At 38.4% G+C, this 26573-nt stretch overlaps 1 pseudogene; it reads right to left on the reverse strand.

Annotated features, from left to right (window-relative positions):
• Window positions 1-763: 763 nt before the first annotated feature.
• Window positions 764-26573, reverse strand: part of LOC119049350 (melanoma inhibitory activity protein 2-like) — a 34569-nt pseudogene continuing 8759 nt past the window's right edge.

Raw genomic sequence — 26573 nt, forward strand, 5'->3', positions numbered from 1 at the left:
ATTACAGTTGTCCCATTTCCCCCCTTAATTCCCCTCCACCCTGCACACGCCCTCCCACCCACATTTCCCCCCTTTAGTTCATGTCCATGTGTCTTAAGTACTTTCCCTTCTACATTTCCCATACTATGCTTGCCCTCCCCCTGTCTATTTTCTATGCTACTTATTCTCTGTACTTTCCCCCCCTCTCTCCTCCTTCCACTCCCCTGTTGCTAACCCTCTATGTGATCTCCATTTCTGTGATTCTGTTCCTGTTCTAGTTTTTTGCTTGGTTTGCTTTTGTTTTAGGTGTGGTTGTTAATAACTGTGAGTTTGCTGTCTTTTTAATGTTCATATTGTTCATATTTTTAATCTTTTTCTCAGATAAATTCCTTTAACATTTTGTATAATAAGGGCTTGGTGATAATGAGCTCCTTGAACTTGATCTTATCTGAGAAGCATTTTATCTGCCCTTCCATTCTAAATGGTAGCTTTGCTGGATAGAGCAATCTTGGATGTAGGTCCTTGAATTTTGTGACTTGGAATACTTCTTTCCAAACTCTTCTTGCCTGTAAGGTCTCTTTTGAGAAATCAGCCGACAGTCTGATGGGAACTCCTTTGTAGGTGACTGTCCCCTTATCTCTTGCTGCTTCTAGAATTCTCTCCTTCATTTTAATCTTGGCTCACATAATTATGATGTGCCTTGGTGTGTTCCTTTTTGGTTCCAACTTTTTGAGGGCTTTTTGGGGATTTTATTTTTAAAAATAAAATAAATAAATTCTTCCAATTAAAAAAAAGCTGTACAGCAGAGAAAAGTTCTTGTTTCAGCTGGTTGACTCAATAGTGAGAAACAATATGGGAAGTGCTTTTTATCAAATCCCATATTTGGAACATCAACTGCATAAGAATCTTTCTAAAAGTGTGAATTTAATTTCTGTTTCAGTTAATTTTTATCTGATGCAATAATTTTTTTCTTTAAATCTTTGAGGTTTCTTTTAGCAGTCTGAGCTGCCAACCTATTACAATGTGCTGGTTTTTTTCTCATGGGAAATAATCTGCCTTTGATAAGAATGAATAGTTCTTTCCAATTCTTTTTTAGACTTTTTCTTTCACTTTCTATGGGTCTCCAGTTCTTTAGATGCATGGCTGATCTATCTATTCATCTGCTTTAGAAAGTTTTTCCTTTCTCTAACCAGTAATGTTCTTCTACTGTTAATTTCTATGAAGAGTAATTTCATTTTCTTGATATAGTATAGTCATTAAGTTTGTGCTGAAGCTTTTGACTCTCATTTTCAAGATGTTCATTTTCTGACTGCAAAGATGCTTGTTCAGTCTGGAGATTTTTAATACACTCTATAAGTGATTCCTTTGTTTTATCAACTACAGTTAATAAGTGTAAATTTAGTTTCTCCTTCTAGGAGAAAGAAGCCTTTAACCTAGGAGCATAATTGAGCTTCTTCAAAGCTTCTTTTGGTTGATTATTTTAAAGTGCTCCATTTATTGAATCACTCTTCATTTCCAATTTCAAGTTATCATCAGTTAAATCTTCTCCAAGAACAGTAGTCCAATCTTGCATCTTTAGAAAGCATTCAGTCAGATAATTGATCTGATATTCTTTTTCATATAGAACTTGTTTTGCATATATTTTGAAATCTTCAAATATTATTTTCTGTTTACTGACTTCACTTACTTTTTCTTTCAATTCTTCAGTGTCTTGTAAAAGCTGTTTCTGGCTTTCCTGGAGTTGGAAATTTTCACTCAAAACATCTTTTATAGTTATCTTAAGTCACTTCATTCATTAAAAATATTTTGAAGGTTGTTTTGGCTTCAGCTACTTGTGATTTGAATGATTTTGATTCATATTCTAAGGTCTGTATTCTTTTTGAAATATCTGCCATCAATTCTTGTTTAGAATGTTTAGGTTGCTCTTCCTTTAGGTTTTTTTCTAAAAAAAGTATTTTACCCTCAAATTCAGATTTGGAACTTTTCAGTTTTTCACTGATTGCCTTCCAGCTTTGAGTTTCTATTGACTCTGTCTCAAAGCTGTAATTCTTTAATGACTCTAAGCCTTCGTACTCTTTTTGTAAGAGGCTAAATTTTTCAAGTAGTTTACATTTTTTATTTAATTAGTATAAACTGTTCTACAGCAAGCTTGTTCTCTCTTTTCACATAAATCCAGCTTCTAATTGATCAAAAACTTCACAAAGACAAGAAAGTATAAAATCCAACAATAGCTGCACATATCAGCAATTTCCATGGGAAACCATAAGGATTAGGAACTTTCCTCGTATCTTCAGGCAAGGCTGCCTCAAGTAGCTTTTCCAGGACCAGCCCCAAGTATGGCTAAGGGGCAGTCCTGGGCTCCCAAGGTGTCCTGGGCAACCTTGAATATATACAGTTGCTATACTCAAGGTTGCTTTGGATATAGCAGCTGTAGCCATGGCCTGGCTAAGACACATCAATGGCAGAGAACACACAGAGTTCTGTCCAGAACCCAAACCCATACCAGGCAACTGGACTAAACCCCTTCAGAGCTTGCTGTGGGAGTTTGCAGGAAGGAATTCGGCTAATAGGCCTCAAGTGTCTACACTGCTTATGGCGGGTCCTAGGCTTCTACCTTATACTTAGCATCTAGACGATCTGAAAAGTCCCTGACAGCACTTCTATCTGGGAGAATGGTGCCCTTCCAAGTGCTTACCCTAAAGACAGGCAATTAAGTTCCTCCTCCTATGTCCCTTGCTCTTATTCAGCTGCTGTCTTAGTATTGGAGCTCAGAGTAAGTGAGTTTTTGAATGAGTAAATCTGTGCATGGGCCCTTCAGGAAGAATACCTTGGACTCCAGAAACCCTCTACTTACTCAGCCAGAGTCCCTACTGGTTTTCACAGACAGAAGTTTTGGGAACCCTGGGCTGAGGGACCTGGTATATGGGGTTGGTAATCTTGCTCCTCAGAGGGAGACTTCTCTAGCTGAAGTATCCCTCCCATTTCTTAACTGCCACATCATGAGTGTGGGGCTTGCCCAATGTATGTCTTCGCCCTTCCTATTAGCCTTGATGTGGATTCTTCTGTAGATCCTTCATTATAGGACTTTTATTCAGCTAGACTTCAGGTGGTTCTCAATGATAGCTGTTCTGTAGTTTAGTTGTAATTTTGATGTGGTCATAGGAAGAGGGGGGCGCAGTGTTTCTACCAGTCATCTTGACTAGAAATCTTTTAGGAGCTCTTCAATGCCAAATTCCATTTAAATAGCAGGTTAAGAGTTATGAAAATACATTCATCTTTTTGTTTAGCAAATGTTTATTGAATTCTTCCATGCTCAGGAGCTCTTCCAGGGTAGCAGGGAACCAGAGAACTAAACAATAAGTACTCCCTGTCTTCTGAGTGGTTCCATTCTACCTTGTGAGGGTGAAGAGAGTAAACTATCTAGTGCAGCAGATGCACCCAATGCTGTGTGGGGTATGCATGCTGGAAAGGCTGTAGAAAGTGTGTGTTCCTGGTGAAGCAGTTTTAAAGAAAGCAGATGGGAAGACCTCACTAAGGGTTATTTTAGCAAATACTCAGGGAAGTAAGGAGATACCTGAGTGCAAAGTTCCCAATGCCCCTCATTCGTTTGAAGAATAGCAGGGAGGCCAGTGAGACTAGAGTCATGGGGTGGGTTTAGAAATGGTACCAAGGTCAGTGTGGGGAAGTTTTTGGACTCAATTAAAGAATTTTGGCTTTCACTTGAGCCAGATGGGAGCCACTAAGGAGCAGCTGGAGACTGCTGTGCAGAAAATAGACAGGTAGCAGTGATGGAGGCAGAAAGCTGTTAAAAGCCAGGGAGTGCTAGACTAGTGCAGGCAGGGAGATGGGAAAAGTGGCCAGATATTGGATCTATTCTGAAGGTAGAAGAAATGGGATGTCTTCCTTCCATGAGAGGTGGGGGTGAGAAAGAGAAATTAGAGCTGACTGTAAGATTCCTAGCCTGCTAACTAGAAGAATTGAGTTGCTGTTCCAGAGAAAGTTGATACTAAGGAGGGTTTAGTTTTGGGTATGTGACATTAATAAGCATACTAAGCATTTCAGTAGAGTGTAGATGGGCAATTGAAGATAGAAGAATGAGTTAAGAGGTTTGCACTCAGATGGTGTTTAAAGCCTGAGTTGGGGGTGGTGGTGGAAGGAGTGAGGGTAGCTGCAGAAAAGATGAGGCCTAAGGTCTGTGAGCCCCTTTGCTTACTCCACCGATATAGAAAGAGTACAGTAAGGACCTAGCCTGGACAGTCTAACTATAGGGTCCTGGGCACATTGCTGAACCTCTCTGAACCTCTGAATCTGTGACTGTAAAATGAGAATAGCTGTACCCACCTCCCCAGATTATTAGGACTAATGAGGTAATTTATGCATGAACATTGCTTACCTTAGCACCCATTTCTCAACTCCCCTTTCCTAGCCTGAGTGATACAGTAGGGCCCATAGACCATCCCAAACCATCTGATTGAAAGCTTCTATAAGAAGCCTGGTAAAATTATAAGGGAAATATTCTCCACCTGCTTTAGCTATTTCCTTTTCAAGTCTTGCATTTTGCTGCTCTTGAGAGCATAAGGCATCTTTCATAGACCCCTTTTCTTAGCTGATTGCCAATATCCCCTTTTCATCCAGCTTTTCAAAACTTATCTGGGTTTCTGTTCCAGTTTTGCAAACACTATTCTCATTTATGTGCCAAGATAAACTTGCCAGAGGGTTAATATGTTAATGGTGTTAGTGGGTATTCAGTTAGCCTTCCCAGTCATCTGCAGTCTGTAGCTACAGGACCCCCTTCACACACTCCCCCAAAGTAGTTGCTGCCTAAAAACCTGTTTTCCATCAGAGGGTGGGGGAAGGTGAGAAACTGGGAAGCTGAGATTTCTGAGAGGGTCTGGAGAAAGAGCAAAATCATCATGTGCTGTGAAATGCTTTTCACACACAACTGATAAATCAAGCTGTTCTTGAAATTAAGAGGTTGGCGTTAAACAAACACAAATGTAGACTAAATATATGATTTTTCCATCTTGATTAACATCCCAATGGCCCTAACAATAGATCCACATAGTGGGAAGTGCTGTGATATGCTTGGTCTTGTCTTGTTGCAGTTTAGAAATATTGTAAGACCTAGTTAATCAGTGCAAGAAAAATAACTTGAAGGTGAAGTGCTTTCTGATAGCTCTTGTAGCATTCTTCCAAAATATACAAATTTAATGAAAAGAGGAAAAATTTAGTGTAGATAACACCAAAATTGAAAAACAAAGCCTGTTTCTAGGGGAAGCAGCAGTATTTTCATTTTTAATGTTACATGTTCAATGTAACAATGAACATTGAGAATTCCAATTCTTGAACTCAAGAGTCAGGAGTTGAATAAATTCTATTTTTGTAGACTTAACAAATTAACTCAGAAATCTGTTCCTGGCAAAGCTTCTGAAGAAACAGATTTTGCAGCTCAGAATCTTGAAATTTCTAAATTACTTTTCTATAAAAGTGTGCTTTGTTTTTCATTATTATCAAAGCAAAAAAGAACTGCTCTATGTCTTCCATAATTTCAGAAAGCACAGAAAAACAAAAACAAAAAGATCAATGACCTCACCTGATGACCTCACACTTTCAGTAAGCAGGTTGACTATTTCAGTTATCACGTTGGTATTTGTACTTTGAGATTTTTTTCCTGAGCACATTTTCCTCTACCAAATGAGACAATTCTATAAATTTTATGTGGGGACATGCATTTTCATTGTACAACATGCATCTTGAGGAAGTTTTCAGGTTAGCAGTGCATTGCCAGTGCAATACAGTACTAGGGGCTGCATTCTAAGCCAAGCGCAGTGTTTCTGGGTCAGTTTGTTAACATTAACAAGATTGACAGAGTCCCTGCCATGATGAAGCTGCTAGTTTAGTGAGAAATAGGAAACTGTAATACACCACAGTGATGGAGAAGAACAGGTATATGATAGACCCATAAATTTGTGAAAGGAGGTACTTAAGCTGAGATTAGAAAGATAAGTCAGAATTAACCATACGGAAGAGCAGAGGGATAAAACTGGCTTGAAGGCTCTGTGAGGAAGCAAGCACTGGGGGTTCAGGAAATCGAGTGGAGGACATTATGAGCATGGCCAAGTGAGCTAGGGAGAAGGGTAACCACACTGCTGAGTCCAGGTCAAAAGTGAGATGAGCACTGTAATATATAACTGGGTGTTCAGAGTGTACCCTAAGCACACTGAGAAGCTGTGAAAGGTTTTGAGCAGGAGAATGACAATCAGATTTGAGTTTTGGGAAAATTACTAGAACTAGAACTGAAGTGTAAAGAGAGGCTTGGCAGGGCCCCAGAATGTGACAATGATACAAAGGAAGAGGCCTATACAAAGTTTGGAAAGTAGAAATAGAGAGAAACAAGGTTGATTCAAGAAATACTTAGGAAATAGATAGGAAACAACTTTCATTTTGTTTGTAATCGGCGTGAAGATAGGCCTGCACATCCCTCTAACAAAGGACTTGTCCCACTTCAGGGAGGGCTGTCAGCCAGCCCTTCCTGTCCTAACTACTTCCCAAGGTCCCTCTCTATTGGGCAGCTCATATTCAGTGACCGATTGAGGTGGAGCCACAAAAATCAACTGAACCTGGAACAATGTTCACAGACCATTCAGCTTCCACATCCCTTGAGGGTTCCAGGAGGCCATTATTGGGCCTACATCACCACAGCTCAGGTTCTGCCTGTGTCTAGTCCTGCCCCCACTTTCTCCTCCCCACAGAAGTCTACCCCAAGAGCATGGGAAAGAACTATGTGTGGCTTCTGGGTTTCTGGTGGCATTATTCATTCTCACTGAGAACTCAGACAGAAGAACCAGGGTCGGAAAGAGGGATGTAGATGATGAACTTAGCAGAAGTGGGAGGGGGCTGTGAAATTGGGGTGCTTATGACATATTCTTGTAGAGATACCAGTAGGTGAGTCAACTAGGCATTTGGTTTTGAGGTTAAGTATGATTTGAAGCTGCATGGTCACAGATGTATTTCTTGCTGTCTTTTGCTGGCATCTCTGTACTCCTGCTATTCTGAAAGCAGTAGTTTCTTAAATATACTTAATTCTCTTTTATTCTGTGTCCTTATACATGCTATTGTCTGTGCCTGGAACATTCTTCTTTTCCCTTTATGTTCTTCCCCTGCTTAATTTCTGCTCATAGTGATGACATGACTTCTTCCAGGAAGTTATCCCAGGTGCACCCAGATCTGGTTTAGGGGCCTGACCAGCACACTCCCAGACCATCCCATATCCCAGCACTTGTCATGTGATAATCGCTGATTTTCTTCTTTGTGTTCTCCCCAAAGTTTATAAACTTCATGACAGAAAGGATTTTGTCTGAGTTGTTGAAAGCTTTAACCCCAGCACCTCCCATGGTTGTGACACCAGGAAGTTATCAGTAAGAAATTGTTGCATGAGTCATTGCTAATTGAAAGACAGACTTAGAAAGAAGCAGAGGAGTGCTGAGATTTAATGTAAAGTTAGAAGCAGAAAATACTAAGAGAGGTGTGGCCAAGAGGTAAGGGTAACTTTTTAAAAACTTTTATTTATTTATTTACTTATTTTGATCAACATTTATTTCCCCATACCTTTTTCTACCTCCACCCAATCCCCTTGACCCTGCAATCACCACACTGTTTTCTGTATTAATGAGCTCTTCCTTTTTTTTCTCTTTTTTGCTCAGTCCCAGCCTTCACCCACAGACCTGTCAGCCTGCTTTCTATCTATGAGTCTGTCTTATTTATTAACAGAATTTATTAAACTAATATTGTTGGACATTTAGGTCTTCCCAACATTTTCACTATAAATTAAAATATGCATTATTTATAAATCTGTTCAATAAATAAGTCTGCCTTATTTTAAACAGAATTTATTAATAATAAAATATTTATCATTTATAAATTTATTTAACAAATAAGGGTGCCTTATTTATTAAACTAATACTGTTGGACATTTAGGTCCTACCAACATTTTTTTAACAATTTGTTATTGCAATGTTATCACAAATGCTCTTCTACATAAAGATTTTGTGCACGTTTTAAATTATGTCCTTAGAATAAATTGATGAAAATGGAATGGCTGTCTCTAAATTTTCTGTTATTTGATTTTTGATATCTAATAGTGATAATTTATCTATCAGAAACATTGTGTCATTTATGTGCTTATTTCTCAGCCCTGAAGTATTTAACAATTTAGTATAAAGCTTTTGTTCATTTATTTATTAATTTTTCTATTATGCTAAAGCATGTATGATATAAAATGTACAAGCCAGGGGCAATAAGTACATTAATAATGTTATACAACCATTACCACTGTCCATTTCCAGAACTTTTTTTCATCATTCCAATCAGAAAGCCTGTGCCCATAAAGCAGTAGCCCTATGCCCTCCTCAATTATTTCAGAAAATCATGTGCATGGCTTTGAAAGGAATTTTTTATTTTATTGCCATTTCTTCCAGCAATAATAGAATGTTAGTCAACTCTAAAAGTTCTAACACTGCATTAGGCCAATTACTAGGAACCTGAGTGAATAGTTATATCATTATGCCAAGGAATGGAATTTTGAGAAAATAATATCCAGGCCCACAATTCCATAAACTAGATAGCCCATAGGGTTTTGTAGACTCAGAAGAGCATCCTTTTGTAATATTAAAGAACTTCTCAATAAATCTAGTGATATGAAATAAACAAAGACCAACATGTTTAGGATTTTAGAAGCTTATCTTAAACTAGAAATAAGACACAGAGGGGTTCTGTTTGTTTTTTTGCCGGTGTAATGTATAATCCTAAATATTGATGAGGTGTAGTTTACCAAAGTGGTAGCGATTTTAAGAAAACTGAAAAGAAAAATTTAGTTTTTGTTTTGAAATGATTTCCCAGAGATGAAAGATTATATTAATATTTTAAGAAGTTTACATAGCAACTCCTGGAGTGCTCATGAAAAGTCAGATAACCCAAGAATGAGACAGCATGGGATTGAGAGGAGCGTATATTTGGACTTGATATGGATCCTGAGATTAAGTAAGGTATGTCTGGAGACCCACTTCAAACAATGGCAGTTTCTAGCTCTGCTAATTATTGGCTCTAGCCTATCTTTTTCTGTTAGGATTACTAAGCAAAAAGGTATTGTATTGAACCTCTAGGCATAACAGGAGGGAGAATTTATGGAGGATTAACTTTCTTTCATCTTTTTACCTTTAAATAGGGGAACAAGTCTAACAAACTGAATTAAAGGGAGGTACTTTCTTAAAGTCTTTGAAGTTTTTCTTTGCAAACAGAGTTGAATTGATTTGAGCCCTTTCCCTTCAAAGTAAAAGCCCTACAAGCAAATTTCCTTTATACATTCTTTGCTCTTTGTGAATTAACAGAGATAATACAGTAAAAAAGAGGATCTGATAAGAAGCAAGCCAACCCCTTTACAATATTAATAAATGCTGATGAGCTTATAAAGTGACAGAACAATTTTTAATGATTAAAAAGTCTTAATTCTGTACTCTGGAAGCATTAAAACCTTAGGTTGGTGATAAGAGTAACATGGAAAAAATTGAAATAATAATATGACCTTAAGATGTCTGCCTCTCAGAGCTATTTAAATTCAGCCAAATATTGTCCATTGGTGGGGCTCTCTGTTTTAGTATCTGAAAAAAAAAACAAAACAAAATTATGAGTAAAATGTTTCAAAATAGCCAAAATTTATGTCTTATATAAGTCCCCAGTTTTGATGGTCACCCTACCGTCAGGATACTGTTCTGATCGAGTGTACCCTGCAGCCAGCTTATAGCAGCCTTGGTTCTACCTTGGGCTCTGCCACTTACCAGCTTTTGTTCCTCACAGTCTTTCTAGGACTCAGTTCCATCATTTATGCAACGGCAATATGAATGGGAGCTAATTTAGGAAGCTACTTCTCATGTGGCGGCAGGGGATTATAGAAGATACACTTTATGTGCTTTCGAGATAGTTTTCATACATTTTCTTTTATAAAAAGGAAAAAGATTATTTGGATTAAATGAGGTCATGAGTATAGGCAGTCTAGCTCACATGTGTAGGATGACATTGGAAGTGCCCTTATCTTGGAAGTTTCTGACCCGGTTCTGCTGTCAGCATAGAGGCAGGACCTGCCTGGCCTCACCTTTTCTCTTGGGTAAAATGAGGTTTATCAGGCCCAGGTTTGGAGAACTTTTTCTGTTGGTTGGGATCACAAAGGGAATCCGACATACATGAGGCAGTCGGCACTGCCTACACCACTGTCTGCAGCGACAGTCTCCTTATGCTCCAGTGGATGGTAGACATCCTATGCATGTGTTCTCTCATGCAGGCTGGGTAAACCAAGACAGCAACCATTCTTGCTCAACCCAGTCTTGCCACCTCTAGGCCCTTCACTGGATAAGGCTTTCCTGCTCCAGATTTTCTTCTTATCTTTATTGTCCTTCCTCTCCCTCTATGTATACATATGCATATGAAATTTTCATTTAAATAAAGCCCTTTGGTTCTAATGTTGATGAGATGCTGTAGGGACTTAATTCTTGCTTTTCTTTTTTTTTTTAAAGTCTATGAGATGCTGTAGGGACTTAATTCTTGTCTGATATGAGAATTGCTACCCCAGCTTTTTTTTCTTGTCCGTTTGCTTGAAAAATTTGTTTCCAGCCTTTGACTTTTAGTCTGTGGTGAACTTTTGTCCTGAGGTGGGTCTCTTGTTAATTCTTGCTTTTCTTATAGTCATTTTGACACAGGTCCAAGAACCTGTCAACAACGTTAAGTGAGGACTTACTGTATTCACAGACTCTGTATTTGCAAATTTGCTACCTGCTAAAATTCCTTTGTAACCTCAAGATGAGTATTTGCTGTACTTTCCCAGTCATTTGTGAACATGCATAGAGCAGGGGAAATTTGAGTTGCTTGACTAGCCTGTTCCCAGCCGAGGAACAAGGCAATGTTCTGCCTTCTGATTCAGCCTCCAGATTGCAAGTAAACAAGAGGCCTTTTATTGCTCGATTTAGTGCCACATTTTTGTTGTTGATTTTACTGTTTAAAATGGCTCCTAAGCATAGGGTTGAAGTGCTGCCTAATGTTCTCAAGCACAAGAAGGCTGTGATGTGCCTTAAGTAGCAAATAATGTGTGTTAGAGGAGTTTTGTTCAGGCATGAGTTACTGTGCTGTTGTCCATGAGTTCGGGTTAATGAATCACCAATATAGTATTTTAAATAAGGAGTATTTAAACAGAAACACATATAAATAAGTTTGTATATTGGTCAGTTAATGAAAATATTACCAAAGACTCGCTACTGTATGTCCCCAAGGAGTAATTACAGTATCCACTAAATCAGTGTTCATAGTGAGTTTTTAGAACACAACTACTGTCAATAATGAGAATTGATATGCATGCATGCATGTGTGTACATAATATACACATAAAACTATCTTCAAGGAAAGTAAATCTAATTGAGAAGGTAAAATATAAAAATAAAGGAAATATAAATGGAAGCATTTGAGTGACAGCTTAAAGACTAATGATAATTGACAGCCGAAAAGAGAAAGTTCTATTAAACTCTCCATATCCGAGTAAAGCTTTTCCTACCAATAAAATAGAGCAATGATACCCAATGCTTGGCTAGTTTCTGCTTATTTTTCAGTACAAACAAAGCTCTATTCAAAATAAGGATAAATGTATCCATGTTATTATTACGTAGGACTCTTCCTTGAAAAGTAATTCCCCTAATTTTTCTCACCAAACCAAAATTTGTAATTATCAGATGAAAAAGTTAGCTTAGAATAGCCATTCTCAGAGGAGAGATTTGCGTCAGTCGGAGTTTTTCTATTGTCTAATATGATGTCAAATTCTTGAAATTTAACTTCAGAAATTTTGGCAGAATTTCAGGCAAGGGTCAGTTTTCCCCAACTTCTTTCTTGGTTTTTCACACCTGAGACTTGTAAAAGAGAGAAGCCATAGCTGAGGAATGATGATACACTGAGTACATTAATTCACAACGTCTTGACATGACCAGTGACCCACAGGTTTTGTTCATGGGGAGAAACTCTAAATCAGCAATTTTCAACCTTTTTCTGTTCATGGCATGTATAAACTAATTACCAAAACTCTGTGGCATGCCAAAAAAACATTTTGTGATCTGACAAAAAAATAGATATAAATTGTATTCATTTACACTGATGGCTATCGTTACCTTTTTATTTATTTAACAATCTAAAAGAAAAGAGGTCAGTGCCTCTGACTAAACAGTCAGGTATTGCATGTTTTAAAAATTCTAGCAGCACATAGGTTGAAAAGCGCTGCTCTAAATTGTTTATTCTTTTTCCATTCTATTTCTTTCTTCCTTTATGTCTTGTACTCATGTTAATTCTCCAGAAGCACATCTTAGTTCCCTTGGCTGGCAGTATCTCCTCCCCACTCTGCTCTCAGTGGACTGATTAATCCAGTATCTTCACAGTGGGAGAATGAACCCCACATTTTCCTTAGGTTTTCTCTGTGATCCCAGTTTCTCTGCTAAGACTCCTCTGTTCTTTCCAATAAATTTTCAGTCATTTTTCTAGGTGAGAGGCCACTTCCATCTAAGATCACCTGGTCTTAGCTTTTACTAGAGCATTTATCCTACCAGACCCACTGGTAGTATAAGGAGATTCTAGAACACATTATCTAAATTTGGTTATTTTTAAGTGCCCTTGGCCTCAGTTGGCAAGGCTGAGAAGAGGAAGTCCATAAGCCACAGTCAAGAGCAATCTACACAATTTTCTTCGTGGTTGGCTGCCATTATGTGAGTTCAGTGTTGTAACAGTAGACTGACCCAATTACTCTAAAAAGTGACAAAATCTATAAAAAATATTCTATAGGACAGAAAAAAAGAGGGATTCTCAAAAATTAAAGGTCAAAGGCACTAATTCCATCTATCAGACTTCACAAGTAAAGTTATTTATAACCAATATACTAGAATTAGGGCCATAACTCAGGCCTATGAACTTCTAGTTATAACTTTACTTAATCAATGATGAACAAATATATATTTGGGTTTTATTATTAAATTTAATCCTCTTTTTCATTAGTCACTATGGTAAATTAGTATAATTATTTTTGCGATCATTTTCAGTTTCTTTCCAAATAGATCTTTTTTAAAGCTTTGTTAAGGAATAATTAATTGACTTACTATAAACTGTACATACTTAAAATATACAACTTGACACATTTTGACATATGTGTGCATTCATGAAATCATCACCACAAAGCAATAAAATGAAAGAATCCATTACATGTTTCCTTGAACCCTTTTGTTTTACCTGCCTTCCATCCCTTTCTCATACCTTCTTGTCCCCCTCCTCCAATTTGGCAACACTGATTTGTTTTCTGTCACTGTAGATTAGTTTGCATTTTCTAGAATTCTATCTAAATAGAATCATACAGTAGGTACTTGTTTTAGTTTCTCTTTTTCACTCAGCATAATTTTTTTGTGATTTATACATGCAGTTGCTTGAATCAACAGTTTATTCCACTTGATTGATGAGTAGTATTCCATAGTGTGGATAAACCACAATTTGTTTCTCCCTTTACCTGGTAATGGACATAGCTTCTCAACTTGGTACTATTGAAATATTAGGCTGGAGAATTCTTTGTTGTGGGGGACTGTCCTGTGCATATGTCAGTAGTACCCCACCCCAGTTGTGACAACCAAAAATGTCTCCAGACATTCCCAAATATCACCTGGGGGCAAAATCACCTCTAATTGAGAACCACTGGGCAGCAAATTGTGCGGCAATGAGCATTCGAGTATAAGTCTTTGTATTAAACATATGCTTCCATTTCTCTTGGATAAATATAGAAGTAGAAAGGTTATGTCATGTAAATGTATGCTTAACTTTTCTAAAAAACTGCCAGTTTCTAGAGTGGTTGAAAGTTCCCACTAGCAGCATTTTAGAGTTCAAGTTTTTCAACGTCTCTGCCAATACTTGATGTAGTCAGACATTCTATAGTAGTGAAATGGTATCTCATTGTGGTTTCAACTTGCATTTCCCTAATGATAACAAATTCAAACATCTTCATGCACACTTATCTTCTTTGGTGGAGCATCTCAAGGATCACTGTCCTTCATTGCCTGATGGCCAATGTCTTGAAAACTACTATTTCATATATTTTGTACAATTTTTAGTTGTTTCCATTTGGAAGATAGATCTGGTCCCTGTTACATCTTCATGGCTGAAAGCAGGATTCTCAACACCGGTACATAAATATTTTTCTAGTAGTTTCTCACAATCATATAACAGCTGCTGTCATATCTTCCTATTCTTCAGTTTCAAATCCTTGGATCTTTGATTTTCTTTCTTTTGACTTTCAAAGTTAGTTTGCTTAATAAAGAGTTTATATTGTGTGTTTTCTTTTCTTATTCTGGTTTGTTGCATTCTGCTACTGTATCTTTTAAAATTTCCATTGTATCTAGGAGTATATGATGTTCACAAATTTTAATTTGGCAATCAGGATGCCCCAAAAGATCAAGAGGACAAATAAGAGGAATGGATAGAAATTGAGAATACCATTTCATTCTATGTATTTTTACTTCTGGTATCCTTAAAAATAAATTGGCACAAGATAATAAATAAAATGGGCTTTATCAAATTAAAAATATTTATTCTTCTGAAGAAAAAAGTTAAGAAAAATGTAAGTCAATACACAGATTGGAAGAAAATACTTGCAATGCATATAATTTTATATAACTTATGCAGTTAATAATAATGTTTAAAATGTAAACAAACACTTCAAAAATGGAGATATATGAATGACCACAAAGCACATACAAAGGGTCATCAACCCTAATCACCAGGGAAATGAAAATTAAAACACAGTGATACCACTGCCCATCCTCTAGAATGGCTATTGTTAGGAGGACTGACAATGTCACATATTGGGTAAAATATATAGGAACTAGAACTCTCATACATCGTCACGGGGATGCAAAGTTGAATGGGCACTTTGGAAAACATAATGTGTGGTTTAATTAATATGGAATCCTAGAAACGGAAAAAAAGCTACTGTTAGATGGCAGAGCAGTCTGTGTCAGTAGTTGTATAAGTGTATCACAAAAATTCATCAAACTTTACACTAAAGAAGGAGAAATTTTATTTTAGGTAAATAATACCTGAATAAATCTTGAAGGGGAAAGTAAATGGTGACATTCCCATTGGAAAGATCAATGTGGAGTAACTCTTTTCTATAGTAAATGGTAGAGCAGTGCAACTTCTGACCTGCCATCTAATTTGATTTTTAGGCATCTTTGCACCTCATTTTTATGGTTTTATTTTTTCAGGCATGTTTTGAAGAAAATAACATAAATGTTTAAAGTACCTGAAATTCTTTTTTCATGGAAACTTCAATATAAGTGCTATATAAATCCTTATGAACATGCTATAAATCCACAACGTGCAAATATGTGACTAACAATTTAGGTTGGAAAATGAAGACAGACTACTGACTCCATATATTTTACTCCCTTTGTTTCTAAACTGTGTGCTGTTGGACTGTGATTAAATTGCTTGGCTAAAGCACTAAAAACACTGAAAGAAAGAACACTACTGAAAATATGTACTTTCCTCACAGAGAAATATTAAAATCAAAGCTTAATTTGACAGCTTAAATGGTGTTGGTCCAACAATAAATACTGATGTATTTTAATAGTGACCTCTTTTGTCTTGGGTCTTTGAAACCCGAGATCCACTTTGATTTTTTGAAACAAAATGTGTGTGCATGGGAACTGCCAGAATTATGATGTAAAAACATAGGCAGTAGGACCATGAAGTATGTACAGAGAGCCCCAAATTGTAAATCTCTGTGGACAGAGGGTTTTTCAAAACACAATTTCTGGAAAATCCCTTGCATTTCTAATCTACAGTGTGGTACATTAAGCAGGGTTTAGAAATCTGATATCCAGTAACGGTATATCTGTGGAAACAGAAGGCATGTGCCTGATTTTAAATGTCAAAGCAATCTCTTCCTTTTTTCTCCTGCTTTCTCTTCTTATGCTTCCTTTGGCTTCAGGACCTCTTATCTACTGATAGCAGTTTAGAACACATTTCTCTCTCTCTCTCTTCTTCTCTCTCTTTCTCTCTTTCCCCCTTCTCCCTGTCAGCCTCTCTCTGTCTCTCCCCCTCCCTCTCACCCTCTGTCTGTCTCTTTCCGGCAGGTGTGTCAATTTCATTCAAACCTGATATTTTATTATTTATATATTCTCTCAAGTGATAATAAAAAATTTAGTAAAATCCAAGTTATTGGACAAAGTATGGCATGCTAGGGCCTCAGAGCATCAGCTGATTATAGGGTCCTGTGGCCTGTGAGAGATGGATTCTTACCCACAGTGGGCTTGGAAGTCAGACTGGGTTTGAATACTGGCTCTGCTGTTGCTTCTGTCTTTACTATGTAGATATGACTTTGAGCTAGTATCAGCCAAATGTTTATTAATTTCCTTAACCTTAGTTCCCTCATTTGTAAAGGGGGATTGATACATTAAATATTGCTGAGGACTTCCACCAAGATGGAGGTGTAGGTGGGAACACCTTGCGTCCACGCACAACCAAATCTAAAAATAAAGTTTTAACAATAATAAACACAACCAAACCACACAGAAAATTGACAATACTGAGTCCAAAGACAACAAAATGCTCAGCTAAACCGGTAAGAGGAGCGAAGCCAGCAGCAGAGCAGGTTGGCAAAAAAGATCCCCGAACGGGTGGTGCACAAGCAGCAGAGGGCGCAGATCCCAGGTGCAGTGATCACAGGTGCGGTGCAGGCTAGCTACGGGCGGACACAGGAAAGAGGCACAGCTGGCTGTCTGCGGTCAGTGGAGCATTTGCATGCAGATGAAACAGTGAAGAGGCGAGCATTGAGACCGCACAGTGCAGGGCGGCGGGCTTGCACCTTTCCGCTCAGATAAACAGGCCGGGGCGGTGGGACGAACTGGCGAGCGGAGAGGTCTGCCATTGCTCCCTCTCTGACCCCGCCCCCACATACAGCGTCACAAACCAGCCACCTGAGTGGCCCCGCCCTGGTAAACAACTAAGGCTCTGCTCCTCATACTTAACGGGCACGAACAGATCAAAAATGGCTCAAGAACAACTCAGAGCCCCAGAGCCAATAAATCTAAGTGATGAAGAAATAGCCAAACTTTCCAATGCACAGTTCAAAACACTGGTGATCAGGATGCTCACAGAACTGGTTGATTATAGTCACAAATTAGAGAAACATATGAAAGCTAAACTAATTGAAATGAATGGTAATGCACAGGAAACCAACAGTAATGGAAAGGAAACTGGGACTCAAATCAAGGGAGTAGACCAGAAGGAAGGAAAAAATGACCAAACAGAAAAGAATGAAGAAACAAGAATTCAAAAAAATGAGGAGAGGCTTAGGAACCTCCAGGACATCTTTAAACGTTCCAACATTCGAATTATAGGGGTACCAGAAGGGGAAGAGGAATAGCAACAAGTGGAAACCCTATTTGAACAAATAATAAGAGAGAACTTCCCCATTCTGGCAAAGGAAATAGACTTCCAGGAAATCCAGGAAGCTCAGAGACTCCCAAAGAAGTTGGACCCAAGGAGGAACACACCAAGGCACATCATCATTATATTAGCCAAGATTAAAATGAAGGAGAGAATCCTAGAAGCAGCAAGAGCTAAGGGTACTGTCACCTACAAAGGAGTTCCCATCAGACTGTCAGCAGATTTTTCAAAAGAGACCCTACAGGCAAGAAGGGGCTGGAAAGAGGTATTCTGAGTCATGAAAACCAAAGACCTACAACCAAAATTGCTTTATCCAGCAAAGTTTTCATTTAGAATGGAAGGACAGATAAGGTGCTTCTCAGATAAGACCAAATTCAAGGAGTTCATCATCACCAAGCCCTTATTATATGAAATGTTAAAGGGACTTACCTAAGAAGAAGAAGATAAAAAAGATGAACAGTGAAAGGACAGCAAACTCACAGTTATCAACAACCACACCTAAAACAAAAGCAAATTAAGAGGACAGCTAGATCAGTAGTGAACCATAGAAATGAAGATCACGTGGAGGATTAGCAACAGGGGAGTGGGAGAAGGAGAAGGGGGGAGAAGGTACAGAAAATAAGTAGCACAGACAGTAGATAAAAAATAGATAGGGGGAGGGTAAGAATAGTAGGGGAAATACAGAATCTAAATAACTCGAGACACATGTTCATGAACTAAAGGGGGGGAATGGTGAGGGAGGGGTGTGCACGGTGAAGGGGAAAGGAGGGGGGAATAGAACAACTGTAATGGCATAATCAATAAAAATGTTTAAAAGAAAAAATACATTAAATATTGCTGAGAGGGTTAAGGAACCTAAAGCCCAAATGTCCCTTAGGTTTGCCACTAAATCTCTAATATTGTAGCCTCCCATCTATCAAATGAAAAGGTCACCACCTGTGTTGCCCTACAGTTCCTAGGAACCCTGTTTCACATGTAAGCTGAGCAGTGGACTGCACCTCTACAATTAGCTCTGCCCTGCTGACCTTGGCCACCCTGATCAACTGGGTTGAGACTGATCTGGGCTAGATTCTCAGAAGTGGTATCTCAGCATGTGTGGGTCCCTGAAGTGGCGCCTGGAGCTTCTGTTTCACATGCCTCCACTTTTCTGCTGCTCTGCATAGCCTCTGAAGAGAGGAGGGTGTCTTCTCTTTGTAGCTCTGCCTTCCACCCAAATTAATAAGAATATTTGGTCCCTGTGTCCTTCCTATTTGAGAACTAAGGGGGGGGGAAATGGGAGGGAGGGGGGGAGCAAGGGGCAGGGGAGGCTGGGATGGGAAAAATAGACAAAAAATGTACTTGAAAAATAACTAAATAAAATTTAAAAAAAAGAATATTTGTTCCTCGTGCTAACTTTGTCTTGGTGTGCCCAGCCTTTCCTCCTCTGTGGCAATCTGACTCTCAGAAATGTTGTTGTTTCTATCACTATTTCCTCATCTCCAGTTCCTCCCATCCATGAGACTAACCTATATATACATGCCTGGACCCAGAGGGTAAATGTCTATGCATGTGTGTTCCCAAGGGTCTTATAGTCAAGGAACATGTATAAAGGACCCATGGACAAAAACAACAATGGGTGAGAATTGACTGTGGGAAGTGGGGGTGGATAGGGCAGGGGAGAATAATGGGGGGGAAATGGGAATATCTGTAACTGAACAACAGTAAAAAAGAAGAAAAAGATCAGGTGAACCAGACATGTTTATTCATTTGTCATTCAGCAAACACTAGTTGCTACACTAAGAGCTGAGGAATCATGGTGGACAAGACAGATTTGGTAAATATCCTTACAGAAATTTCAGTCTAGTGGCAATAATTCCAATTAATATTCAACTTCCAAGGCAATTAAAATAATGTGCTAAAGGGAGGGTAAGCAGGAAACTATAATGTCTAAGTGGATTGATGGATGTGAGGGAATCTTCCTGAAAAAATGAGGTTAGCCCTTATTGGAGAGAAAAATCAATGCTTTTATTGAAAGAGGAAAATGTTGGAGTAAGGGCAAGAGAGACAGGGCTGTCCTCCCAGACTGTGCAAAAGGGAGTATCCCCTAAACAGAGTATCCCCTAACAGGGACAGCATGGTGTAAAAAAGTGAAGATTGGAGACAGTGAGCTGTGGGTCAGGATGGGAAGCTCTGACGTAGCACGTAGTAGCCCAGTCCCCGTAAGAGAATGATTACTGGAATCAGGGTTTCCGGCAGTTCTCAATTGCTCAGCCTTTTCCTGGGCAGATACTTTCAGCCTGAGCCGACAGGGAACCACCCAACACAGAAAGGCAGCAGCCTGGACCGGCTGATGGAGACCCACAAGAAACATCACCTGTGATTTCTGTAACTGCCTTTGGCAAAGCCTGCATTCATATCTAAACCCAGTGAACCAGGAAGTCTCTTCATAATATTCTGACCAACTGCAAAATAATGAACAGAGCCCATACTACTGAGCAAGTGAAATTTTCTATTACTGCTCAAATTTAGCCGTCTTTCCTTTTTCTCCCTGAAAACATGGTAGTTGGAGATATTTTCGTCCCTGCACTGGCTCGCCTTGTGCTTCCGTTCCTCTCAGATGTCTCTGTTATACAGTTATAAGAAAAGCATACACAAAAGAAATGAGGGCATCTCTTTGACAGCATTTTGCATTTCCTGTGGCAGATCAATAGGATGTTTCTGAATGTAGAAACTTTGGCCTAAAACAATAAGAAGAGCAACTTTAAATGAAGAGATCACTGGTCCTAACTGCCTGGCTCTCTTGTTTCTTTCGGGATGACATACTGATGTCTGGATGTGGACACATTCCAGTGACATCATTTTTTGGTTTTTGACTTCTAAAGTGATTGATTTTTCATTTTGAATCCCACAATCTTAAAAAACCTAGTGCTCTATTCTTTAAAGCACTTTAATTATAAAATAAAACAAATATTAAAAGTGCATAAAACATCTGCATGTAGTTTAACAAGTAATTATACAACACTAAAAAATATCACCCAAACTGAGATATAGGACTTTCTTTGGTTCCCAATATCCTAATGTGAAGAAGACTGGAATATACAGTCCTGTTTTTCTTTATAATTTTTACTACTTCTAGTTATAGCCTAAATATTGAAGTTTATTTTATTTTTTTTGGAAATTTAAGTAAATGGAATTATTATGTACATATTCACTTATGTCTTTGTATCCTTTACTGATTCTATGTTAGGATTCATCCATGTTAAGAGTGGTTATTCATTTTCATTGCTATGTAATATTCCATTGTAGAACAGATCACAATTTGTTCATCTGCTCTAGATTTGATGGTATTTGTCTTGTTTCCAATTTTTGGTTATTGTAAACAAGGTCATAATGAACATATACATGGCCCTGTGCATGTGCGTATAAGAGTTTCTTCCAACTGTATCCATAGGAGTGTCACTGATGGATCATTGTGTATGCCTATATGCTACCTTACAGGATAATACCAAACTTTTTCCCAAAGAAGCTTATAATCCTAACAAATTATCAATATCCTTTGATCACCTACTGTGTAATTTAGATCTTAAGGTAAAAAAATCAATGAACAAAACAGACGAAATTCCCGAACTCATTGCATTTACATTCTAGTGGATGGTGACATGTAATAAATAACAGTATCATATTGCAAGTGGTAAAAAGCACATCGTATGGAAGTAGAGACTGAGAGTGGGGTACTCCTTTAAATAAGATGTTCAGGGTGGGGCCCTGGCTGGTATAGCTCAGTGGATTGAGCGCGGGCCTGCGAACCAGACACTTGCGGTTCGATTCCCAGTCAGGGCACATACCGGGGTTGCAGGCTGGTTCCCTGCAGGACAGTTCCCAGCAGGGGATGCATGAAAGGCAACCATACATTGATGTTTCTCTCCCTCTCTCCTTCCTTTCCCCTCTAAAGATAAATAAATAAAATATTTTTTAAAAAAAAGATGTTCGGGGGGGACTTTCTGCCCCTCTGAGGAAGTCAGGGTCATACTTAAAGAATTGTGCCCTTATGTTTGTTGTAGTTTATATTTCCTTAATTACTAAACATATGGGTATCTTTTCATATATAGTTTTGGGTATTTGAATTTTCCCTTTTGTGAAGCTCCTGTTCAAGTTTTTTTGTCCATTTTTGTGTCACTTTGCCTTATTTTCTTAATGATTCTTTATGAGTGTTTCCTTTTCTAATGGCACCTTTTGATTAACAAAATTAAAATTGTGTAGTTTGATTTATCAATCTTTTCTACATGAAGCTGTGCTTTTTATTTCCTTTTTGTAATTCCATCTCTGTCCAGTAGGTGGTACGTGTTCAGGATGTCAGACCCGGGGCTTCCCACATGGGCCTGGGCCCCTGAGCCTACATTCTTTGATTCTTCATCATTTTCCCAGGGAAAATGCCAACTGGAGCATCCCTACTTTCTGAGCTGTTGTGTGATTAACTATGCTGCATGCCATCTCTGGCCTCTGTGCCATGGTGGACAATGCCTTCTGCCTGGGAACACACCTCCTTTCTGTTCTTGTCTTTCTTCTACCTCCTTTGGAAAATGCCCATCCACTTTGGAGTCTCCCTTAATCTCACCCCACACCTGAGTTTGGATTAGGACCCCCTCATCAGTCTTCCTATTGGGCCTATTGTCCATCACTCTCAGTGCCCTGACACAATGCATACAAAGTATTTGTATCTTTAAAAAGAAGTGACTGTATTAACCTTCTATGCCAATAATTTTTAACCTTTTTCATCACACACAAATTAATTACTAAAATTCTGCAGCATACCAACAATACATACTATGATTTTTGCCAATCTGACAAAAACAGATATAATTCTGATTCAGTCACACTGGACAGCTACTGTTGTGTTGGCTGTTGTAATTTTTTAATTTAACAACCTAAATAAAAAAAGGTCAGTGCCCCTGACTCAATGGTTAGGTATTGAATGATGCAAAAATTCTTGCAGCACGTTGGTTAAAAATCATTGCTCTATACTATTTACTCCACAATGACCAGGGTAGCTGATTAATCCTTGAAAGCCCAATGCCCAGCACAATGCTTAGCATGTAATGGGCACCCAGTGATTGCTTATTGATCTGAAAATTAACTCTGAAAACGTCAAGGTCATCAACCTAATGAGTTCTGTTGACTGACTGCATTTTATTTTACTCGTATCTTATTTTTCTAAATATCAATTAATTTATTTTTAGAGAGAGAGGAAGGGAGGAAGAAAGAGAGGGAGAGAAACATCAGTGGGTAACATATGTGCCCGGACTGGGGATGAACACACAATTTAGGGGTGGAGCCTGATAGGGAATTAAATTGGTGACCTTTCATTTTGCAGTATGATGCCCAACCAACTGAGTCACATGGTCAAGGCCAGAATACATTTTCAAAATTTCTTATTTTTTTAATTTTTAAAAATGTGGTTATTGATTTTAGAGAAGAATGAAGGAAGAGAGAAGAATTATAGATGTGAGAGAGAGACATTGATTGGTTGCCTCCCATTTACTCCCTGACCAGGGATTGAACCCACAATCTTGGTATGTGCTTTGACTGGGAATCAAACCCCCAATGTTTTGGATTGTGGAATGATGCTCCAACCAACTGAACTGCACTGGCAAGGGTAATTTTAGACATTTCTGTAGGCTCATTATTAAAGTGAGAATTTTCTCTTAACTCCATTAATTACTACTAGGACTTCTTTCTCAACAAAGAGATTCTGGTAGTGGGTTGAGAATAGATGGAAGAAAAAAGAAACACTTGGAGATTTGCTGGGATAACCAGCGGCCCTCAAAGTCAGCTGTAGATACTGGATAAAAGGCCATAATCAAATCCGCAGAAGCATCGCTGTCCCAGCACCTAGAAGAAACAGTTATTCCATGTTTTGGGGAGGTATGCAAAGCCTGACAAATGTGAAGAGTGAGCTACGTGTGTGATTTGGATGAATTTGAAATTGCCCCTGTGTGGATTTTGTGCTATTCATGCTGTTTATCTTTTAAAAATAGGGCAGTGGTTACACAGCTGAAGCTCTGAGCCTGCCCAGCTCCCTGCAGGACTCTGCCCGCTCCAAAGCTTGACAGCACTTCCTTCCTGACCTCGAGTGGCTTCCTGCTCTGGCCTTATCGCACACAAAACTTGACACTGTGCTGGAATGCACTTAAAGTCCATACATGGAAATCTCTTGCTTTCTACATTTACAAACAACTGCGATCTACTAAACACTTTCTTTTTTTTTTTTTGCCAGACTTTCTTTACTCTAGTAGGGTAGGATTAATACAGTTCCAAAAGAGCAAGGGAAAAAGCACTTTCCATCTCTATCCCTCGTTCTCAACTGAAATTTCAATCTTTTGTTTTATGAGCCAAAGAAATTATTAGTAAGTATGACATATATGTATACATTAGCAAGAGAGAGGTGGTGGGAAGCTTCAGTATTTACGAGGGAAATGGCTATCTACAAAAGCGAATTATACAATTATATATTTTCATTGTCATTTTATTACATCTCTACCTTAAATAACAATGGTGGGCAGTTTGATTATGAATATTGTTATATTAAAAATAATCTTCTAGCACTGACATTTGGCTTCTCTTGAAAATTTTAAGTGTTTAGGTAGTTATAAAAGGCCTTTTGTTTCCTATCACCTGAGATATCCTGATATACTTCTTTCTTTCCCCCATAAAATTTCAAGGTACATATGAGATAATCCCCACATTGAAAATTAAAATTTGGAATGCCAAATCAATCAAAGATAAATGGGGCTTACAAAACTTTTAAAGGTTAATTAAGTTTCAGAGACAAAGAACACAAACCACTCTCTGCTTTCAATGCATTTTAAAAAGCTACTTTGTAAATAATTTAAAATTTGGAAAGGTGCTGATCTGGAAATTTCAGGGGGTTAATGCAGAAGAAATGTAGTTTAGAGGAGGTTCCTGGGAGTGTCTTGGCTTTCTAAATTTAATTGCTTGTCATGAGCTCATCAACTTCTTAAGATATTATGATCTTTTACCCAGGCTGGGGGAATTTCCTCAGATGTGATTAAAGAGTGGGCTGGGCCATGTCCTCAGAGTCAAAATGCTTAATATTGGAAGCATGAACTTTCTTGGAGCCTTTCCCAATTTTATTTCAGAGGAATTCCCCCTTGAAGAACAACTCCCACGATAGAAGGCAGGGGACAGAGGAAGCCTTTTGAAATGTATTTATTATTTTAATTTGGAAGTTAAAAAGTCTCCCCTCGACTCTTTGTAAACTACTTAAGTAAGAGTCAGAGGGAACAATTCAAAGTCTCTTTCATAGGATGAGAAAATTAAACAAGTGAAGAGTACTCAAAAATACTCGTTGAAGTTCACAATCATCCTGAGTTATTATTTGTAAAGCACATGACTTCAATCATTTCAGGAAGCCCGATGGACCCCATGGGTGAAGGGAGCCTAGGTTTTTCATTGATTCCTAAAGAGTAAGGCAGCTTTAACAAAGCTTCTCCATGTGAATATAAACTCCCCTGTGACATGTGATGAAGCTGAAATATATGAAATTCGAGATCTGTCAGGAAAAAGTACAGCCATTTTTAATAGAATAGAACGAGAATGATTTGTGTGACATATATGTAACCTGGCAGCTAAGGAAAGTGAACTGGAATGGGCATGCGTGAACAATGATGATTTCACCCTACTAGTTAGTGGGGGTGGTAGACACCGTAGAGTGAGCATGTGCACTGTGGGGCTGTCACATTCAAATGACTGAGCGAGTAGAGCAAGGAATCTGCATTAAGTTTTGCATTGAGCTAGAACATTCCTCCTTGGTAACTATTTGGATGATTCAGGAAGCTGCGTCTATAGACAACTGGGACTGGCAGCTTGGTCCTGACAATGCGCCCACTCATGCATCCTATCTCGTGCAGAGTTTGACAAAACATCAAATCACCCAGGAGACTCAGATTCCCTACAGCCCAAATTAGGAGCCCTGTGACTTCTGGCTTTTCTGAAACTAAAGTCACCTTTAAAAGGAAAGAGATTTCAGACCATCAGTTAGGTTCAGGAAAACATAATAGGGCAGCTGATGGTGATTGGGAGAACTATGTGAGGTCCCAAAGTGCCTACTTTAAAGGGGACTCAGGAATGCGTGTCTTGTGTACAGTGTTTCTTATATCTTGTATATTCTTCAATAAAGCCTGTTTTTCATGTTACATGGCTGGATTCCTTCTGGACAACCCTCGTATATGAAGGGTAGAGGACTGACTGAGGGCTGGAGTATGAGGGAAAGCTTCTCTGTGGAGATTGTATTTAAGCTGCTGACAGATGGAAGAGAAGCAGCCCACTGTGTTCAACAGCCTGCGGGTTCACAGAGCCCTTGAAGGACATCCAGGGTAGGAGTAATGAGGAGGGAGGGAAGCTGGGGTGGTTAGGCAAGGGCTAGATGACACAAGGCCTCCTAGGTCATGGTAAAAATTTTAGATTTTTAAAAGTTGTAATATACATTACATATAACTTACCATTTTAACCATTCTTAAGTGTGCAGTTCAGTGGCATTAGCTACACACATGTTGTCGTATAACCATTACCACCTTCCTTCTCCATAATTGTTTTCAACTCTTGAAACTGAAATTCTAAATCCATTAAAAAATTTCCCTTCCCTGCTCATAATACCCCCAGCAACCACTCTTGTACTTCTGTCTCTATGAATGTAGAGGTTATATAAACAGAATCATACAGTATTTTTCTGGTTTATTTCACTTAGCAAGTTTATATCTGTTCTTGCATATGGCAGCATTTACTTTTTTAAGGCTGAATAATACTTTATTGTATGTATATATCACATTATCTTTAAGGATGGACATTTGGCTATTGTGAGTAGTGCTGTAACATACTCTACAATAATGTACAAATATCAGTTTTGAGACTCTTTCGAATATGTTCCTAGCAGTGGAATTGCTGATCACATGGTAATTCTCTTTTTAATTCTGTTTTCCACAGCAGCTATAGCTTTTTACATTCCCACCAGCAATGCAAAGGGGTTAAAGTTGCTTCACATCCTTACCAGTACTTCTTATTTTCTGTTTTTTTTTAAACAAATAATAGTA

This window comes from Artibeus jamaicensis, unplaced genomic scaffold (assembly GCF_021234435.1).
Source record: "Artibeus jamaicensis isolate MK-2021 breed Jamaican fruit bat unplaced genomic scaffold, CSHL_Jam_final scaffold_916, whole genome shotgun sequence".
Taxonomy (NCBI): domain Eukaryota; kingdom Metazoa; phylum Chordata; class Mammalia; order Chiroptera; family Phyllostomidae; genus Artibeus; species Artibeus jamaicensis.